This window comes from Ixodes scapularis, unplaced genomic scaffold, assembly GCF_016920785.2.
Source record: "Ixodes scapularis isolate PalLabHiFi unplaced genomic scaffold, ASM1692078v2 PGA_scaffold1__304_contigs__length_218370807, whole genome shotgun sequence".
In the NCBI taxonomy this organism is placed as follows: domain Eukaryota; kingdom Metazoa; phylum Arthropoda; class Arachnida; order Ixodida; family Ixodidae; genus Ixodes; species Ixodes scapularis.
The window spans coordinates 173,781,513-173,802,627 of NW_024609846.1; the positions used below are offsets into that span (position 1 = coordinate 173,781,513).

The window sequence follows — 21,115 nt, forward strand, 5'->3', positions numbered from 1 at the left end:
TCCTCCTTTCAAAGCCAGTTTTCCACTGAGTGTTCAGCGCGCGACATTTCCCAACGCGATAAGCACCGTCGGATAAATATGTCCATGCGGCGGGACCAAGCGGAAAGGGCCCCTGTACTCCGTTTCATTTTAAGCCCTCGCCTCCAGCCGACAAATCGATGGAACCAATCAAGCAGCGACAAAAAGTGCATCGTCACGGTGCTCATTGCTTTTTTCCATGCGGAGTCCAAGTTCGTCTGCTTCTTTTGCAGGGGGGGGGGGGGGGGGGTAGCGGTGACGTCAGAACGCCGAACTCTGATTGGCTCTGATTGGCTCTGATTGAAGAATGGTGGGTAGATCTCAAAGCAAGCATGCCGTGAGGTCTACCCACTATCCTTCCCGTAGAAGCCAATCAGAGCTCGGTGTTTCGACGTCACCACAACTCCCCTGGAAAAGAAGCAGACGAGCTTGCGCTCCGCTTTGCACCGACTACATCAATCACGCACATTGAATGCGCCGCGATCCTACGCTTTTCTTCTATCCGTGATTGGTTGAACGGACAACAGCACACCCGCGAACAAAACGAGCGCCGTGACGATGCACTTTTCGCGCTGCTTGGTTGGCTTCATTAAATAGTAGCGTCAGCTGCGGTCGCTTCTGAAATGAAACGGAGTGTAGGTCTAAACAATTTTTCAGTCTCTTTAATCGCCGAGCTCGCTGCGTATACCTTTCGGCAATTGGGCCTCGCAAGTGCTTTGCGAGAGCAAGTAAACGCTCTAGATTTCTCAACGTGTAGTGGGAATTGACAATTATAGTATCTTAATATGGTATGGAAACGAAATATTTGCACCTATTTTTTTCCTTAGATGTATTCTATGTGGCGCCTGAAGCCCATGATCACTAGTCTAGGCTAGCGCTTCTGGGCTGCCGGCAGAAAAGTTGAGACAACTCATTTTTAAAACAAATTATTATATTTCGAAATTGCGCCTCGTGACGCATTCTGTCAGCTCCGCTGGAATGTCGGTACGTCATGAACATTAAAAATAAATTTGGGTGAGGGAGCTAAATCAATTAAAAATAGTACACATCTATCGGTACCGCCACGTTGCCAATTCACGGCAATTATTATTGTGTTTTTTTTGTTTTGTTTTTTTTGCAGACAATAGGTAGAATTTTGATTCGCGGATGCGGGGACCTGCCAAGCCAACCGCATCACTCCAACCCCCCAGGATACGCGCTGTGAATAATGCGTCCAAACATGGCACCCGATGAATACCTTAAATACAGAACTCGCAGGTGTTGCCACTGCTGCGTATTCACGGTTATTTCTACTTGCTGATTCCCTCGAGCAACTACTTGTGCGGTCTGGAACTAACACGTTGAACCGAACGCTCGCGGCACGTAAAGTACCGGCATGGCGGCGAATGACGTTACGTACAAGCTATGTGATCTAGAAACAATGGGTGTCGTCATACACCCTTTTGTTCCATATAATGCACCGCATAACATCAGTTCGACGTAGAGCGCACTCATGTCGGCCAGACAGCCGCAACTTTTAGGAGTGGCTTGATAGCGGCGCGATATAACTTATTTAACAGCTAAAATACGTATCAATGACTGCAAAAAAAAAAAGACAAAACAACATTAAGGTTTTTTAGTAGAGCCAAGAAAACCCGACTATTATTTTTTTTGTAGGCAGTGACACGTACATTAACTAATTTAATAAGTTGAACCGCTGGGCTATCAAGCCGCTCGTGAAAGTTTGTACCGTCTGTTCACCGTCAGTTCGCTGTTCGTCGAACTGAAGTTTTGGGGTGACCTGTATGAGACAACGGGCGAAAGAGTATACAGTTTCCTTCTAAGAGTGTAGCCTATAAGGCGTACAGTCCTCGAATGTTACTACTAGGTGAGATTGTCACGCGTTTACGCTCCCAAGCGGCAAAATTCGCAACTGCAGTACCCTTGACCACCGTGCATGAACTATTGGCGTCACAAGCGTCATACGTACGTCTTTCGCTCCTCACTGGCCGCCTTTGAAGCGAGGGGTAGAGAGCTCGCGCTCACGTCATTTCATTTCCGTACCCCTTTGAGACAGTAAAATAATTGGTCTTGGTAAGCTAAGACTGCACCCTAAACTACAAGCGCGATATGGGCCTCGAGACCCAGATTGAATTGTGTGGAAGCGTAGTTTTGCTTATCCATGGTTCTCTATGAGCCACGTTGTGATTCCATCTGTCCACAATGCGGGTGGAGACAAAGCATCCACACCAGGCACGTAGCCAGGATTTTTTTTTCTTTTTGTGGGGGGGGGGGGGGGGGGCGCCCATGACAAAATGCTATGTGAGGGGGAGGGGGGAGAGGAGGCCCAATTCCCCCCTCTGGCTACGTGCCTGATCCACACTAACAGCACGGGTAAAGGGCACGTGTACAGAGCACGCGCTCTTAGCAGTTGATTCCAGTGCGCGAGCACTGCAATGGCGCCTCCCGTGGCTTCGGCCTCGCGTGTGCAGCCTTCGTCTTGCTCCAAGAAAGACTAAAACCAAGCGTATAGTTCTCCTTTGACTACATGAGCCGTGTCGATCGAATCTCGAGGCGAATAATCCGCTATCCTGCAGCTTTGAGACTTGTTTTTCTTGCAAGAACGCTCATACTGCGGAAGAACTTTTCAAAGTCACGATCTCGCGCTCGGGCTCTTGTAGCATTTATTGGCTGCAGTCTCAACTTACAGGTGAAGCGAGTGTACACGGGGTCCAGTTTATTCCGTACACCCATTAGCTGACAGCGAGGTGGGGGCTACGTGCTCGCCGGACCAGTTAACAGCTCCCCTTTCATCACCTGGCAACCCACTTTCTGCGCGGGGGTATGGGCGGGAGGGCGATGACGCGGCGAAACAGTCGTTTGACTGGTCGAACGACCCCGTAGCTTCCGCTGCACTGTGATCTTAGGGGTAAACGGGGCATGCTCCATCTCACAAACATCTGCAGTGCAAACAAAGGCATGGGCACGAGCGCGTTTTGGAAAGAACCTCCTATACACGCTCGTGCAAGCAAAAGCGTTATACTGAGATAGTATTTTTGTAAGATGGAGTATAGTTTTGTCCGTGACGCTACGAAAATGCCTGTGCCTTTTGTCTTTTTTGCAGATATTTGTAAGATGGAATATAATTTTGTCCTTGACGCTATGAAAATGATCAGGATAATGAGACAGGAAACAACGTTTTCTGTGCTTTTTATTACCACCTAAAGAATAAATATATATATTTTTATGCAACTAATATTTTTGATATTCTTTGTGGATAGGGTGATCGACTATTCCATGGGCTTCCAAATGCCGCCATTCACTTCCGGTAAGGTCGCGGGGTCCTCAGCAACATTGCACGGTTCTACTTGCAGTCGTTCGTGAGCTGCGAGTTTGAGCATTAGCTCGGCAAATATCTAAAAGCACAAAAAAAAACACGTCATTCACTTTTGTTGATTATTCCAGAGTATATTTCCGGCATTTAGGCAGCTCGTATTGGATCGGTTACATGATAATCAGGTGTCGATCAGCCGACACACTACTGGAGAACATGTTCTTCTGTACTCGATGATACGCAGATATTGGGAAGGTATGAAAGAAAACCAGAAAGAAAAATCTTCAATGCTTTTAAATTTAGGGCGAAGGGCGATGAATCTTGTATCAACCTGTCGCCAATCCTTTTATCAGATAAGAAGTTTGAATTCATCTCGCGAGAACTTTCACTCAGTTGACAGTAGCGCATCGTTTCGTCGAATTCTTTATTTTGTCCTTGTTGCTTGTTTGGTTTTTGGCGTTTTTTGAGTTCAAGATGTACCAACTTGTCCAATTACAAATTCTTTGACTCGTTGTTACTTCAAGTAGCGCAGTGAAAAAATTCCTGGTCCTCGCGGAGCATCCTTAATTTCTCTCTTTATGAAAATTACGATACATGTGGGTGCATTTTAGACTATATATATATATATATATATATATGTCATCATATCAAGACGTACACGTTTCAAAAGCCTATAGCACCGCGCCTTCCTCCGACAACCAAATTTTTAAGGACCACATTGCGCGGCGCATGAACAATGCGCGAAACTTTTTTTAGGCAAAAACTAGTTAAATAAAAACAGTGTGCGTTGTGAAACTGAAAACTGTGAAACGTGAAGATCAGTCGTGAAGAAACGTGAAGACCGCAACTTTTGGAGGCAGCTCAGCGAATGACGATGCCGAAACACATGTTTAGACCAAAAAACGCACTCTGAGTTGTAACACTGAGCAATGCAAAACTTCACGCATGGATTGCTTAATGTCACGACTCCGACTGCGTTTTATGGTATAAACATATGTTTCGGCATCGTCATTCGCTGAGCTGCCACCGGAAGTTGCGGTGATTGGCTCTTCGAGTGTTGTGCGAGAAAGTAGACGCAAGTCCCTTTTTTAGAGGGCATCTGGATATTTAAAAGCTAATGTAACATTAAAAACAAAAATAAAGAAAGATTACAATACAACCCTTCTAATCTCTTTGCTCAGTAGTAACGTGAAAGTACTACAGTCGTTGACGGCTTAAGAAGCGCGGGGCTAGGTTATGCACATCTTTCAGAAGCCGGAGACGACGGACAACACGGCTCACTATATTTCGTCTGCCAATAAAAATGCCCCATTACCCAATAAGTACGCCAGAGAACCAATCAGAAAGCAAAAAGCGTGAACATAAAAAGCATCGCCTTGCGTTTATTAAGCTACCGGCGACTATCTGACGGGCAAGTTCGCCTGCACCTTGCGAACCTTGTGCCTTTGTTTCCCCCGCCAAATGCGCCTACGCACTTCTGTTTACCCCCAACCTCAACCAATGACGGCGCAAGCTTGACTGCCTCGTTATTGCGTGCTATATACCTGCTCTCTATATTGTCATGTGATTGGCGTGCCTTTCATTACGTTCCAATGCGCTCAAGATGCAATTCAGAACACTTGCTCGCCGTATATTGTGCTTTAAAAACGTTAAAAAAATTTACCGAAATCGTCCTATAGTGTACTTCCTTTTTTATATGAGTTTTAAAGTTATCTCCGTAAAACACTTACCTCTTTGCTCTTTCCAGCAATGTTGACCATTTCACACGGGTCTTTTTCTATGTCAAATAAATAAACGTGGTCTTTGGCAGTAACTTCGTCTTCTGGTGCGTCGGTGTCACATTTTATAGACGCCTGTTCCCGCCATCCCGAGGGAACTTCCAAGGAAGTGGAGGAATGCAAGGCCCCCAGAGCTTTGCTCGCCGCAGAACTTTTCATTAGGACATCCAGGTCCGTTCTCGGGTCGTGACCTTGCACCGTCTTAAAGCGCCCGTCGTACAGACTGTCGTTGAATGTCCCCACGATGAGTTTGTATTTTTCCACGCGAATTCCCGATAAATTAAGCTTGGAATCTACGTTATGAACGATGTCTTTTCTGGGTGATGCAGCTGCACGAGAAAGGGCATGCCACATGTTCACGCCATCTATGGAACCAAGTGTTGAAGGATCTCCACCTATTAAAAGAAAAATATATGCTTTTTAATATATATGAATGGCGAATGAGGTTGGAAGTATGTATGGACCTAAAACAACAGCTAAAATAAGTGTGGTCTAAATATATTTTCAGAATTTAAAGGGTGTTGATGCTTGTACACAAAATAATTACAGATAAAAGACATTGGTGGCGGTTCTGCTTATGGTGTATGGCTATGGTTCAAGAAATACAAATATTCGTAAGAAGGAAAATTCATTTGCGCTGCCTATTCTTGAATTTTGCACAGAAAACTCTTTAACATAACCTGGTTTAAATGCGTAATCGTATATACAAAAGTATATTTAGCCTTGTGCATTCGATTACATTCGGCGTTCTGTGGAGAAACGTCGTGAAACAGTCTCGCCAACACTCCTGTATTTCTTTCAACAGTTCTCGAGGATGTCGCTGCGGCATTGCTGGGGGACCGTGATTCTACCGTGACGAGGCTGTACAGTGTCCATATCTACGCTTTCGATGGCTTTCTTCACGCCCCAGGGTCACATCAGCGGGGTATGCTTCAGCAGCACGTGCTCGCTGGTCGCCGAGCCGAAAAAGAGGCCACGATAAAAGACAGCTTCATCGCAGAGAAGAACGCAGTCGGTGGCGAAGCGTTGTGATGCAATCTCGCCAACTCGCTTGTATTTCTTTTGATAGGTGAGACTACGGTCGAACCCTTGTTAGAATATGAACCCTGGCTAGCAGTCAGCGGCCGAAGTGTTGTGCCGTCAGTTGTTGCGTGATATGTACAACATGAAAGAGTATGTTGCCTGTCTAAAAACGTTATCTAAAGAAGATAAATTTGTGCTGAGTGCAGAAATCTGGATATCACTTGGGTCAGTCTTGCGCTAGGGTTTCTAAAAACTTTTATGCATACATGGTACAGCAAACCCTGGGACGTGGTACTGAAAGACTTGCCCTACGTAAAATAACAGAAGCGGATATCAGAGTGGAACACTTATTTTCGCAGAACAACTTGCAAGATGGCGCAACAGAAGTCACGGCTCAGCCTACGCCTTTTTGCGTAGGAACTTGACGCTCTGTTGGCAACGAGGGCAAACATTTGTATTGACAGACTTCTTTGAGTGCCTGCTAGAATCGATAAGCTTTCAACACTAAAGCCTAGGAGAGATATATTAGATTCCCACATGCAAGTCCTGAAGAGCAAAGTGGGTGGACTCTCTGCAAAATACAATTCAGTTTCAGAAGGCCTATCCGAACACGGAAATAAGATCTAACGACTAGAAAACCAACAACATGAGTTGAGTTAAACACATGTCCCGGCATGGCCATTCGCTGAGCTGCCTCCGTAAGTTGCGGTGATTGGCTCTCCGAGTGTTGTGCGGGAAAATAGGCGCACGGGCTTTTCTTAGAGCGGAATTCGCTAGGTGTCCAACTGGCGCTAGGGTCTACGCGAGGTCCGTGATACAAATTGAAGCAGACAGCAACCAGTCTTCTTTTGCGGTGCTCCTGTATATTCCTATGGGGAAACGCGTGTGCGTTTTGTCTATCTGCCGGGGAATAACAGGAATCACCTCTGTTACTTGGGTCGTAGCGAAAAGTATGTAGTACCTTATTTATATCGCAAACATGTAATTACAGTTACTGCATTTTCCTTTCTCAGTGAACAATGTTAAACTTCGCTATATTTCAGGCCCAAACCTGTGTTCCACAGCAAGAGTGTAAAGACGAGCGACGAAGCTAAGCAAACTAACAAATGAAAGGAATGTAAAGTGTGTCAAAGGTGCGTGCCACTTTACCAGCGCTTAAAGATCACTCAAAACGTAAAGAATGAGGTATGTGCGCGATGAAAGGTGTCTCTTTTTATTATTTCACATTTAGGGTAGCTTTAGATCGGGCACCTGTCTTTTTTTTTCTCTTCTCCCTATTTTTTTTTTTTTTAACTTTCAAGCGTGCATATAATGTTTTGAACGCGAGAGCTAAACATCTTCGTACAAATGCATCACCAAAAATAATAAAACAAAACTTAATTTTTGCAAATCGGGCTATAATTACGTGGCCAACTTTTTATTTTAACCGATCGTCTCCGTGCACATGCAGTTACTGATCCAGTGTTACAGGTTACTTCTTGCAGTATCTCCTGATTTTACAGATACTGTTCGTTTGGCACGTGAATCCCCCCTGCGAAAAATCGCTGACGCCGTGTCCGCGCTAACAGCGTTTAACAGTGCACAAAAAAAACAGGCATGAATCTATTATAGCCCTGCGTTTAATGCCATAAATTTGTAAGAAAAGCACTCTAACTGACCCATGTTTTCGTTTACGTGATTGAGAAATGTTTCAAGCTCAGTGATAAAGGAGTATTTGACATTTTATGGGTCAAATGCTACTTAGCAAGCAAAATATTTGTCTGGAGCAGCCACTGACGCTTTTGGAACAGATATCAATATCTGTTAACATATCACATAAAAACAGTGTGTCGAACCGAAAAAAATACGGGTTCGGTTACGGTTCAGGTTCAGGTAAATTTATTTTGTTCCGGTTCAGTTCCGGTTCGATTAATTTGATCCGCGAACCGGTTCGGAAATTATAACAGACAAATTGCAACATCAAAATAAATTACAAATAAAACATCTGAAATCAGCACATACGAAACGGGATACATCGTAGTGTAAGGCTCAGGGATTTCTACAAGGAATGGTTTCTTTATGTGCACTCAAAGGTTACCTCACCGACGTTTACGCATTCGGACTTCATCTAATTGGGTCCGACGCAGTAGTTGTAAAATCGGCGACCTCCTTACAAACCCACTACAAGTAGAACTCGCTAACTATCCCGCCACCTTGGCATGTAAGCAATTGAAGGAACAGTGGGGAGAAAATGCAGCTTTCTTTATTTGAACTAGCCTTCGGGAACTCAAATTAGACCCTTAAAGAAGTTTTCATTAAACAAGACACGGAATATGAAAAACACTTCACCTAACGTAACGCCAGAAGGACGTAATAGGATAAATATTACAGAAGAGTTCGCTGTCTCACAAATATGTTAGCTTCTAAGTGCCTATACGAAACCGGATGCATTATTATCAAACTACACAGCCTTTTCTTTTCTCATTCCGATGAAAGCAAGCTTCAAGAACTCGCGCGTTCTAGAAACGTGTTATGAAATGAGCACACAGCAGCATTTAGGATTCACCAGATTGTAAAAAAACAAAATCCCGTGACGCGATTTTTTTTTTTTTTTTTTTTTTGCACAGCTTTCCAATTTTTTTTTTTTCCGTGCAAGCCGCGACCAGCGCAATACTGGTTCCTATGTCAAGATTCATGGATGCAGCGTTTATATTCCTAATACTGAGTGGAGAATAAAAATATGTAAGCGAGGTGTGTGTCAGTTGACGGCACTTAAAAAACAAATAGCATTGATAGCACATTCATTGTCAACAGCGCGTGGCCGAACCGTTTTGACATGAGCTGGTAACCGTTATTTTTTTTCCGGTTCAGTTCCGGTTCGGGTTCATCGCGATAACTATATAACGGTTCGGGTTCGGGTTCAGTTCCGGACAAAATACCGGTTCGGTTCCGGTTTTCGGTTCGGTTCGGTTCCGGTTCGACACCCTGCATAAAAATTAAAAAAAAAATGATGGTATCGTTAAACGAGTTCACATTTGATGACTGAGAATTCTTTTTTGATACTGGAGCACATTGTTTATTACCTTTTTTGCAATTAAAATAGACAAGGCGCAAAAAGACCACAAAGCCCACTTCTACGGAATAGGGCTCTGGTCAGAGCAGATTAACTTTACAATGGGTACTAAAATGGGTAAAACATGATTCATAGCGCAACTATTCAGTTGGGATAAAGCCTCTCTCCCCTCCCACAGTTACACCGGGTAGTTGTAGCACGTAAAACTTATTTCTGCAAAAATACAAAAAAAACGGCATATCCGCTAACAGGTCTATAAACAAATGCGGCCTCCAAGTTTTATAAACCTGCCGAACACAATTCTAATATAATAAACTTAAAAAAAAAACCACCACCAAATATTACGAATACCTAACCTACACTTGTGCATTAAAAGCGGCACGGCTCATTAGCAGTGTTGAACTAGAGTTAAGTCAAAGTTCGCTGCTCTTTCGATCAACAGCTGCAGGCCTGTGATAGTGTTGAGCATAATTTCCGAGCCTATCGCGCCAACCGAGGCGCTCGGCCATGTCAGCGGTCGTTTCACTCCGGTGCAAAGCGGTGAAGCTCGACGAGGGGGCTTTGGTGAGAGGCGGTACGGAGGCATGCGGCAGACATGATAATAAAGTCATCACGTCAGGAGTACAAGACCCTGGGTTCTGGTTTTGTATTAGCACAGTAGTCGCCATCCTACTACAAGGCCGACGAAAATAACTCCTGGAAATCTCCAAGGATTATTTTCGTCATTCTTGTTCAGCTCGCTTGCACCTTTGCATTTAATCGCATTATAAAAATACTACAATACAATGTTTTCTGGCAACTTTTAGCTTCTGACATCGTCGACATTGTCTGTTGTTGAAAACTTCTTTATTCATAGTCAGAGAAGTCCTTGGGGTCTTGTATTTGGTCCAGTCGGGCGATGTTCCGGCAGGCACGGGTGAGGTGATATGCGTCCGCCCAGGTGACCCGCAGAAGGGACACTCGAGTTTGCACCTCGGCTGGGCCTTCAGGGTTACTCAAACAAGTCTTTGTACAGCCAGAAGAGTACACCCTTTGTGGAGGTATGCGGCCTGAATCTGAATTGTGTGTTGGGAAGAGAAGAGTTCTTCTCAATGTATCTTGTTAATCTCGAGTTGATGACCCTTTCAAAGACCTTCCCCATGCACGATGTTAGCAGAGATGGGGCGAAGGTTCTATATTCAGCTCTTTCTTCGGCTTGGGTATAAACCGCACTTCAGCCCTTTTCCAACCGTCCGGCGCGATACCTTGGTCTATTAGCTGTCAAAATGTTGTACCAGTTCATTTAGGGCCCCCTCATCCATGTTGTATAGGCGCTTGGCCGTGATGGCGTCCGGATCCGGGGCTGCGGATTTCTTCATGTACTTCGTTGTACTCAGGCTGGGTGACGCCTGAGTTTAAGCAGGTGTATTTCTTGGCAAAGCTGTCTGATTTGGTCCTGCGATTCTTTGATCTTGTACACCAACTCCTTGAGACGATTGGTCGTGGCCGTTCTCGTCTTCTCCGGGTGGATGAGGGCGCGGAGAAGTTTCCATGTTTGGGCGAGTCCGAGGTTGCCCTGTATGCTGCTGCAGACGTCATACGAGTTTGGCCTGCCCAGGACAACAACGTACTCTTCGACTTTTGTGGTCAGTTCACCTATTTTCTTCTTGAGAGCTTTGTTGCAGCGTTGCCACCTCGAGCGTTTGGTGAGTGCTCGCCGGGACTCCCACAAGTGTAGAACATGCGGGTTCACCTCCGGGTCCTTCTCAGTGCGCTCCATCTCCTTCTTGAAGGGTTCCGCGCTGTTAATCAAGTCTCTGGTGCAGTCTTCAATATCGTCGATGGTAGCCCGACGAGATGCCCCGGTGTTTTTACCACTTGTTGCAGTCTACGATTTTAACCCTCCCAAATTTTCTTGTCTATCCAGTCTGGTGCACGGGCTTTTCCAGTATATTGTGATCGCTGCTCAGTTGTTCTCCAAGATTCTTTCATTTTACGTCCCGTATGTTCTTGGTTAGCGTCAGGTCCGGGCAGCTGTCCCGGTAAGAGCTGGTTCCCACCCTCGTGGGGTGATCCGGGTCCGTCAGTAACGTGAGACGTGCCCGGTTGATAGCTTCCGCCAGTCGTCTTCCCTTGGGCGTGATAAAGCTGTACCCCCAAGCCGAGTGGGCGGCATTGAAGTCCCCGGCAATAACGCCCGGTTCCCTGTCTGCCACCCTCACGGCTTCGGAGATCAGTTGCTGAATGTCGGTTCTTTGGTCCTTCGGGTTGCTGTAGACATTCATTGTGTGCAGTCCGCATCTCTTTCTGTTGGTGGGGGATCACCGTGAGAAAGCAGTACGAACTCCCTTGGCTCTCCAGTTCCTGCTTTAGCTGTCGAATACTGTTTATGCACCAGGGTAGCCACGCATTGGTCCGATTCGTAGGTCACGTATTCCTTAATCTGTACGGTTTTCTTCCCAGGTTCCTGTAGTATGATCACCGCCGGAGGGTTGGCTTCCTGAGGCACCCGTAGGCTAAGGCTAGCCTGCTTGCGCCCTATCCACCGGCAGTTCCATTGCCATATTTTTTACTTCTGGTTTGTGCATGAGTCCCTATCCGATTGTTCCGATTCCAGCTATCTCTCTCCGACTTTTCTTATTTTGATGTCTGGAGTCTTCATGAGGTTGTGGTGCTGAAATGCCAACTTTCTGTTCTGTTCCTCCACTTCCTGTACCCCCTGCGCAAGCTGTATCAGCTGGTTGGTGATGTGTTCCTGGAACTTGAGTTGACTTTGCTTGATATCTTGCACCGCTCGAGCAATGGCCTCCGCGATGGATGTCGAGAGTTTCGCGAGCTCTTCTCTTGGCTTCGCAGTTTTCGTGGACCGCTGAAGCCGCTCGTTTTCTTTTTTGGCCTGTTCGTAAGCTTGTTTTTTCACATCAAATCGTTTATTTGCATCTGCAAGTACAGATGCCTGAGCCGCGGACGGAAAAGCCAATCTTTGTTGGCTTGACTAGGTCCGGGCCCCGAGAGCTTGGCAGATGGTGATCAAAAAGCAGGAAAAAGAATCAGGGTAACATATATGCAAAAAACGCGTCAGCTAAAAGGTTAAAATAAATTGATACATATTACACAAACCGTAGGTACAGTGATTTACGATCTGAACTATAAATGTCAAGATTATGTATAAAATATTTATTGAGTAATATGTGCAATTTATAAGGAAGGGACTGCAAGCCGTAATTTGTACGATAACAGGACACCCTCCATTCCTCCGAGCAGCGGGTGGGGATGGTGGTTATATTTCTGGTTAAATTTGATGTATGCCTCAAGAACCAATCACTTCTGGTGATGAAAAACAAAATGACCTAGTCAGAAGGTATCCATACAATTGATATATAATGATAATTTTGTATTTTTGAAATAATGATTCGGTGTGGAATAAATAATGAAGATTTCCAATAAAGCGTAACACTCTCCTTTGAAGCAATAGTATTTCATTTAGATTTGATATTTCACATTGGCCCAGTTCTCTTTTGAGCTCCCGCAGTTGCAGTTCGAGGCTGGTCAGCATTCCTTGCTTGCTCGCTTGGGTCCCTGGTGCGAGAACTGGCCGCTCGGTTTGCCCCGTATTCCCCGTGATACCAGTCTCGTTCTTCGGTTTCGTTCCGGCTTTCTTCCCCTTCTTGTTTCGTTTGCGTCGCATCGGGGGAGTACTACCCCTACTTTGTGACGTATACCGTTGGCAGATCCTCGAGCGCGACCTTCATTCGCCGTGCGACGAGTCCCTCGAGGGTCATCGCACCAGCCGTTCTCCCGACTGCTAGCTCCGGCTCCTTCTCGGCGCTCTGCTTGGTTGGCTCGGTTAGGAAACATTTTCGGGGCAGTACCTGTCGTAGGTATGGTGAACCCTCCGGCACAAAGAATATTTCGGTGTACACTGGAGTTCCTACGCTGCGTCGGCAGTTCCACAAAGCGTGCGGGCGAATGCCCTGGGTTTGGGCAAACGTTTGCCCTGTGGCAGACTTCCCCGCAATTGAGGCACGCCGCGCCCTGGTCCTTTTCTAGATGAAGCACGGCGTCTCTATCCACTCGAAGTCTACCGTGTATGGAACTTGCTTCCCGGCGAAGGTGATGACGACTGACTGTGACCTGCCCTCCTCCTCGCGTCAAGAACCTTAAACCTTTTGGCTCCCGTCCTTCGCAATATTTCCTCATTCGTGAATTCCGTCCGGACCCCGAGGATCACCCCGCGGCATGTGCCCTCACTTGGTGCGACGTGGTAGGCTCCCACCTCCAGGTACCCGACCGAGAAGCGAAGACCCTTGATTCCGGCCAGCACGACCGCGTCGTCCCACTCGTTGTTGTATACCATGATAATGTTCTGCGCTTCAAGTAGGCGATTCACGGATCTTGCCTTGAGTTCCTTCTGCAGTGTCCGAGGTACCGCAACTACAATGTGAGTCTTGAATAGCTTGAGTGCAACCACTTCCTGGGGCTTAGCGACGATCTTGGACTTGAACTCATGAAGTATCGGCAGTCGCAGAGGCTTGTTCAGGAAAGGTTTAATTCCGGTCGCTGGCGCGTAGATCCGTTCGTGCGCTTGAGCGGTGAGCGTTTGCTGCTCTCGCCCTCTGTTCTTTCTTTTTATATAACACTTGAACCCAATCGTTGCCGAGTCCAGCGTCCCTGTTCTCGGGGAAGTCTTCCGGGACTCAATCATCAGGTAGCGGCTGCCGCGTCGGATCTAGCGTGATGTGGTCCATCTCTTTAGGGTTGTAGCCAATAATCTTTACGGTACCGGGTCTCTTGTTTAATCCTGAACCATAGTCAAGCTTGTCCGCATGCCGCACTCGAAAGTTCCATTACGTTAGGCTAAACGTGGAGGCCTTCTCGGATCTCCCAGACTCGGCTCGCCTGGGGCTGCTAAGCCTATCGAGAGTTAGCCGGCCCCCGTGGGAGTCAACCAGGAAGAGTTCGGTAAACCAAAAGGTTTTCCACTCACCGACTTGATCTAGGTGCCGGAAGAGTCCGGATCACTTCGCGAGATCACTTGAACACTTGTTTGAGCAAAAAAAGTACTACTCTCCGGCCGAACCTTAGAAAACACCGCGTAGCACATGTGAAGTTCGTCCGCGATCTCCGCTAGAGTTCCTGTATAGGCTCCCTACGGGAGTCAGAGTTGCGCGTCTGTTTTCCACGTGCCGCCGCGCCGCTATTCGCCGAGATCCAATCACGTGAGGAGCCGGATCAAGTGTCGGGCAGGAAAGAAGACGTCGCGCGCGCCCCGGCGTACGTTCCCCTAGAGTAACTGTATAGGCTCTGCTTGCAGAGCCAGAGTATCGCGTTCCTTTTCCTTTCGCCGCCATCTCCGTATTGGCGGAGGAGAGGTCACGTGCGCAGAACTGGGTCCGACCTTCGTGCGCGAAAAGCGGCCTTCCAGAGCGCCGAGTTTCGGGGGCAACACAGTTTCCGCTTTGCGTTCGCGAAATATAGATCCTAGACCAAACTCGAACGAACCGAAAGCTTCCTAAGTCATTGAACATTACGTGCATCAGCTGGGTACAGTATAATCCCGTTTTTTATAACGCGAGCGATGTTTTGAGACATTCGATTTCAGGGTACGTGAAGCAGACGACACGGACGACGATCGCGTTCCCCGCGTTTGCGGCTCTCGCGGAGTGATACGCGATACCGATACGCGACCGGCACATCCGGCCATCTTGGCGAGTCGGGGAGCTGTCGTTTGAAAGCGGGGGGACAGCGTTTTCGTCAGCCGCTGCGTCGTTTACCGCATTGAAGTTTGCACGCGCGTAGAAAGAGCCCCGTGAAAATGGCAGGCTGTAGTGTTACCAAATGAACAAATCGCGCAGACAGCGGCAAGAGCTTGTACCGGATTCCGATGGGGAGACACGATGTGAGACGCCGCCTCGTCTGGCTTTTTCTTATGGGAAGATCATTTTTAATCATGGTCTGCCCTTTTACAATACCCCAAAAGATTTCTGCAGGCAGTTGTGGGAAATTGGAATAAACATGTTTTAGAGACTGTTAGTGCTGCGCCTATTCGCAATTTCTTCAAGGGGCCGTGTCGGTGGCAGTAAAACAGTTTAAGAGGTTCAGAAAAATGTTCAAAATACTAAAAGAGAAAGCGAGATGTAGGTTGGTGTCACACACTGAAAGTAGACAGAGCTCTATTGCCCTATTCTCGGGGCGGAATATGCTGGTCAATAGGAAAACAGTCAATCTCGGCATCATTTTTGCACTAGCAACGAATTAGACTGTGTTTTCAAAGACTTATCCGCAATGAAAGTGGAACGTCGGTGGACTTTTTGATATATATTAGACAGTTTGCGCCTTGCGGCATCTCCCAAATTTTGGAGCACTGTGGTGCTCGACATTCCCCAGATTCGCATATAATTGGAACGGACAAAGGTAAAGCACTGTTCCGTCTACATCATATCAAGTAAACTGCCTGCTGAAAAAAAAAAAGAAAAAAAAAAAGAGACACTTGCAGTTCGATTAAACAGGAGAGGAAAATAAGGAAGCCTGCGTTCTTTTGTTTCTTGCGCTGGCTCGAGGGGAAAGGTCCTCCAAAAGTTAGGCAGACAGCGGGCTCACGACGCTATCTGCGTCCCAGCAACAGCGACTTGACTTTACTTCACACGCGACCCGCGGGTGCGTACGTGGGTGCGCTTTTTGCGAGAGGGAGACAGGAAACGGCGGGACACCGATCACGACATATGCGCGGCTCGTCGCCGCACGCCGCACTATTTTCCTTCCGCAGCGCGCCGCCTCGCGTCTGCGCCTCCGTGCCCCTGCAAAATCCGACCATGGCTTCCCGCAGTGCTTGGCTCCAGAATGGCACCATTGCGGTACTCTGCTCCGCAAGCGGAGCATATACAGTTACTCTACGTTCCCCTGCTTTTGAGCGCTCCTCGCGCCTCGAACGCGCGGCGCCGCTTTTCGCCGAATTCAGCCACGTGAGGACCAGACTCCGCATGCCGTGCAGGAAAGCCGGCGCTCCAGGGGTGAACGCGCAACTCTGGCTCCCGTAGGGAGCCTATACAGGAACTCTAATCTCAGGCTGCTCGCAGCGTCTCCCACCGACATTGTCTGGAAATTTAGACTATGTCGGCGATCAACCCGCCGGCGTATAATTAGGTTACCGCGGTTGACGAGAAGCCTCTATGCGTCGTTTCATCTTAATTATCAGAGCGGCTGCCGTTACGAGCCAAAGGGAGCAACCAAACAGCGTCAAAGCGCAAAATCATGGCTTCGTCCATCCTCATGTGCATGTTCTCGTTCATTCACTAAATCAAGCGCAGAGAATGTCTTGTAACTTGCGCTTTTAGTTTGTTTTCATTGTTCTATGTGTTCGGGCCTTCGACTGTGCTCTTACCTAAATGAAACCAACTATACGGTAAGTAGAGACGCTGTAGGACGCAGATTAGAGCGCAGCTCTTAGGCACCCGTTTCTGAGTTTCGCGGCGTCGGCGTCACCGTCGGCATCGACGTAACCGCACTAAATTTAGCGGGAAAAATGACGTCACGTTTCTTCAACACTAATTCAATTCCCCGTTAAATTTAGCGGGGGAAATGACGTCACACTTGGTGTTACGTCACCTATGAATAAATTCTGTTTCTCCGCTAGATTTAGCGAGAAAATTGACGTCACTTGACCTGATCAGCAATTCAATTCCCCGTTAAACTTAGCGGGAAAATTTACGTCACGGGACCTAAACACCAATTCAGTTTACCCGCTAAATTTAGTGGGGAAAGTGACGCCACATGGGGGGGGGGGGGACTTGGTGTCGCCTATGACAAATTCAGTTTCTACGCTAGATTTGACGGGAAAATTGACGTCACGTGACGCAAACAACAATTTGATTTCCCGTTAAATTTAGCGGGAAAATTGATATCACGTGACCTTAACAGCAATTCAGTATTCCCGCTAAATTTAACGGGGAAATGACGTCACATGACTTGGTGTCACGTCACCTGTGAACAAATTCAATTTTTTCGCTAGATGTAGCGGCAAAATTGACGTCACGTGACCTCAAAAACAATTCAGTTTCCCCGCTAAATTCATCGGGGAAAATGGCGTCAAATGATTTGGTGTCTTGTTGTCACGTCACCTATGAAAAATTTCAGTTTCTTCGCTAGATTTGGTGGGAAAATTGACGTCACATGTGTAGGAGGAGGAGGGAAGGTACGGAGAAGAGAAAGAAGAGGAGCAGGAGGGGAGGGAAAAAAAGAGGAGAAAAGGAGAGAAGGAGGAAAAGACTAGAGGGCACAGATAATGAAGAGAGGCATACCCTCCCTTCCCTACCCTTTCCTCCTCCTCCTCAAGAGCTGCACTTTAATTTCGCGTTACAGAGATTTGTAAACGACTCTAATTTTTTCTATAATTTTTTTTCGCTGACTTTTACGATGCTTAAGCCCATCTACGCAGATGTGGCACAATTCGTAGCAAAGATGACACTTTGTCGCAAGATGTAGCAAACTTTCGTCCATGGCGCAATTTGGCGCAAGTGGTGCAGCACTTCCATCACTGCAAGTTATTTATTACGTTAGAATTTTTCGTAATATTTGCTCTTTTATCAAGCGCAAAGAAATATACGCCCATTTTCACCTATTGGAATGCATTGCCGGATATCAATTTAAACTGGTTGCTGTCTGCTGCAATTCAAAACCTAAAACGGCGCACACATAATAAAAAAAAAGACCAGGAAGGTGCAGACGGGCAAGCGCGGGACTTCAACAGAATATTTAAAAAAAGAAAAATATCAAACTAACCATCAACATCACTATCTCATCGACATGCGCTTCAAAAAGGCTACCTCATCTTATGTAAACAAACTGAAGTTTGACTGACGCCCCCCCCCCGCGCCCCTCCCCCCCCCCCCCCCCCCCCCCTGTTGCGCCTTCTCTTCCTATCTCAAACGCTTCCGTCAATTTTCTTGCAGTTTTACCAGCCCCTTTCCCCAGAATCGTGATATGGACAAGTTTGTCTTACACATGCAAGTCACACAGCGCGAATACCGTGTGGTATTCGCGCTGTTTTTTTTTAAATGAAGGTCCCCCCCCCCCCCCCCCCCCCACAGTTGATCTCAGCGACAGAGCGTACTCGCGCGCTCGGTCGTTGACATAACGGTCCGTCTGTTCGACGTATGCTCGACCACAACTCAACGGGATTGGATACACCACCCCCACCCCGCGCTCAACGTACTAAGCAAGCACGCGTTGTCGCCGAGATCAATGTCCTGCTTTATACTTAATTAGTACAATGCCCTGCACTACTTCAGATGCTGAAGTTGAAGCCTGGGCAAGTTGGTACGACATACTTCAGAAGATAGAAACACCGCAAAAAAAGTCGGACGCAGCGTTCTGCCTTTGGCCACCTTCATCCAAACCGTCGTTTCTTGCGCTGTTTTCATCTCTTGAAGTATGCCGTAACAACTTGCCCAAGCTTCAACTTTAGCATTTATTTCTAGTATACTGGGCCCTTTAATCGTTTTCTGTTTAGTCATGTTTCATGGTAAAACAGCGTTCTGTCTGTGTCTACCTCCATCCGGTCCGCCGTCTTTTGCGCTGTTTTCAGCTTCTGAACTACTTGAGATGTCAGTGGTTGCACTCTATGAAATATGGAGCATCTACTTTCTCGCAAAGCACAATTGGAAGAACCATTGGCTGCGATCTGCGGAGGATGCACGGCGATTGACCAGGTGGAAAACATTATCTACACCAAAACTTTTCATTCGCGCTGTACCATTGAGCATGCATGGTGACGCGTCATGGCCAGTGACACAGCGTAGGCTGTTTTGATAGACCTGAACTAACATTTACCCTCAGCTTAGTCATATGCCAAGCACCCCCCTTAGATTGCAGCTATTCGTTCTCCAGAATGCTTTGTAGAAAATTCGTTTTTTTAGAGCGTGGTAAACGTTCCAGATTCCTGAAATTGAGTTTACTTTTGTTTCACATCACGTCCGAGCGCACACGACGCTAGGAGCAGTTTCCGCCAATCAAACCGCGTCAAAACGCACGACGCCATGGCGTTCGTCATTCTTCTCTGCGTTCTTTCATCAGTGAAGCCGATGAAACGCGGTGAATTCCCGGTCATTTCCGCTTTGACAATGTGTGTTGGTGTTTGTATGTCTTCCAACCTTCGACTGCGCTCTGACTTACAATAAAACGAAGTGTAGTAGCACACAGAGTCTGGATAGCCCAAATGTCTCACCAGCTGCGGAGTAGAGCGTGGGAAGCCAGTCGGCGATGTGCATCACCTGGTTGGAGACTCGGCGGCTCATCTCGAGCAGTGGGCTCCAGATGAAAGTGGTGGTCCGGAGGCCGCCTTCCCAAAGCGTGAACTTGCCCCCCCTCAGGGGCCAGTTGTAGCCACGGTTCGACTTGACGCCCCACGGCAGGGCACCGTTGTCCGAGGTGAACACCACGATTGTATTGCCGATCAAATCAGCTTCTTGAAGCGCCTCCATGATCGTTCCGATTGACTGGTCAAGTGCATCCACCATTCCTTTAATAGAATGTGACACATGACAACGCTGCGATACCATTTAATGCAGAATGTCTTTTTATTGTTTTGTATCCGCCGAATCCTATTAGAAAACCGTCACGTTGCTGGGTTGCATTCCGGCATTACACAGACACACGTGTCCTGATGAGATCACGTGATTCTGTGACGTTACTGTGTCCCGTGACCTCATGACGTCACGCGACGTCACACATGCTTTGAGCATCTGCTCAGCCCGTTAGCAACACATGCTGCGCGTCTAACAGTTTGCTAAATATAGTCAAAACATGCTTGATTTTTTTTTTGTTATATATTGATGACAATGATACGAAGGTTCTTCAGTTTTTCCAAATCAAGTCCGAGCTTCCTACTTTCGATAACGCTTCGTCATATCGTGAGCCTCGAGGAGCGTGCACTCGCAACCAGAGCACCACGGAAGGCAACGAAGCTCGTGCTGAAAGCTTCGAAAGAAACGCTCTGCCGTTCTCGTTCTTTCAATGACTATGCGACGAAAAACTGGGGGAGAGGAGGAAACGAGTGCACGCGGAGACGTTAGAAGACCGACCTCTGGTTCGAATCATGATTGGGTAGGCGCAAAGGTAGCTGCTTTCCGTCTCTACTCACTCTTCAAACGCGTTCGATTCCCGAAGGCCGGCATTTGGTGTTCGCGTTCGAATGCGTTCGAAAAGTGACTAGGCACCAACGAGGAAGAGGGGCTTACATCGATAAAATGGTATCCCGCCCACGAGCCAAAAGTAACCCCCACTTGGCTGCCGCCACATTGTACAATTTTGACCACTAGACACGTGACCGTACCAAATCTCGAGGCTTTTACGCAAAACTGAACCGAGATTTGTATTGCGACGGCTGTAAACAACATGATGATCTATTCTTTTTTTTTTTTAAATTGTTAGCCTTAGAGATTAGTGTCAAGCTCCGCGGCTGGCGGCATCTAGCGGAGACATTGCGAAGATGGCCGAGTTTTTGTCGTAAAAGCACACTTTGGACTTAAAATAAACGAAACATATTTTATCTCGCCGGTACTGTAAATAAAGATCAATAAGCAATGATTTGTGCGCGGTACTTCGTCAAGATCTAGACGTAAAACTATAAGGTCGCGCGTTTAGTGGTAAAAAAAAATGTGCAACATGGCTGCGGACAATCGTGGGTTACTTTCAGATGCCAGTTTATCGCTCTAAGGCCCCCTAGCTCGTTGGTAGATACGAAGGCACCCAGCTATGCGTATACCCATTAATAATTTCAAGCGGAGCTCGGCGTTCTGACGTCTCCACCCGCTTTCGTATCCTCCTCTGCCTCAGTTTCTCGCCGCATAGTGGACCGCACTCTCAAACCTTCATGGGGTTTTAGTACTGCGAATATCTTGTGGACAGCTTATAGTTAATTGACATCTCAAATATTGCTCATTTTCTTATTTCTTT

The 21,115-nt window shown here is 47.0% G+C and overlaps 1 pseudogene; it reads right to left on the reverse strand.

The window, feature by feature from the left end:
* Positions 1-3,249: 3,249 nt before the first annotated feature.
* The window catches only part of LOC120849283, a 37,702-nt pseudogene continuing 19,836 nt past the window's right edge, over positions 3,250-21,115 (reverse strand).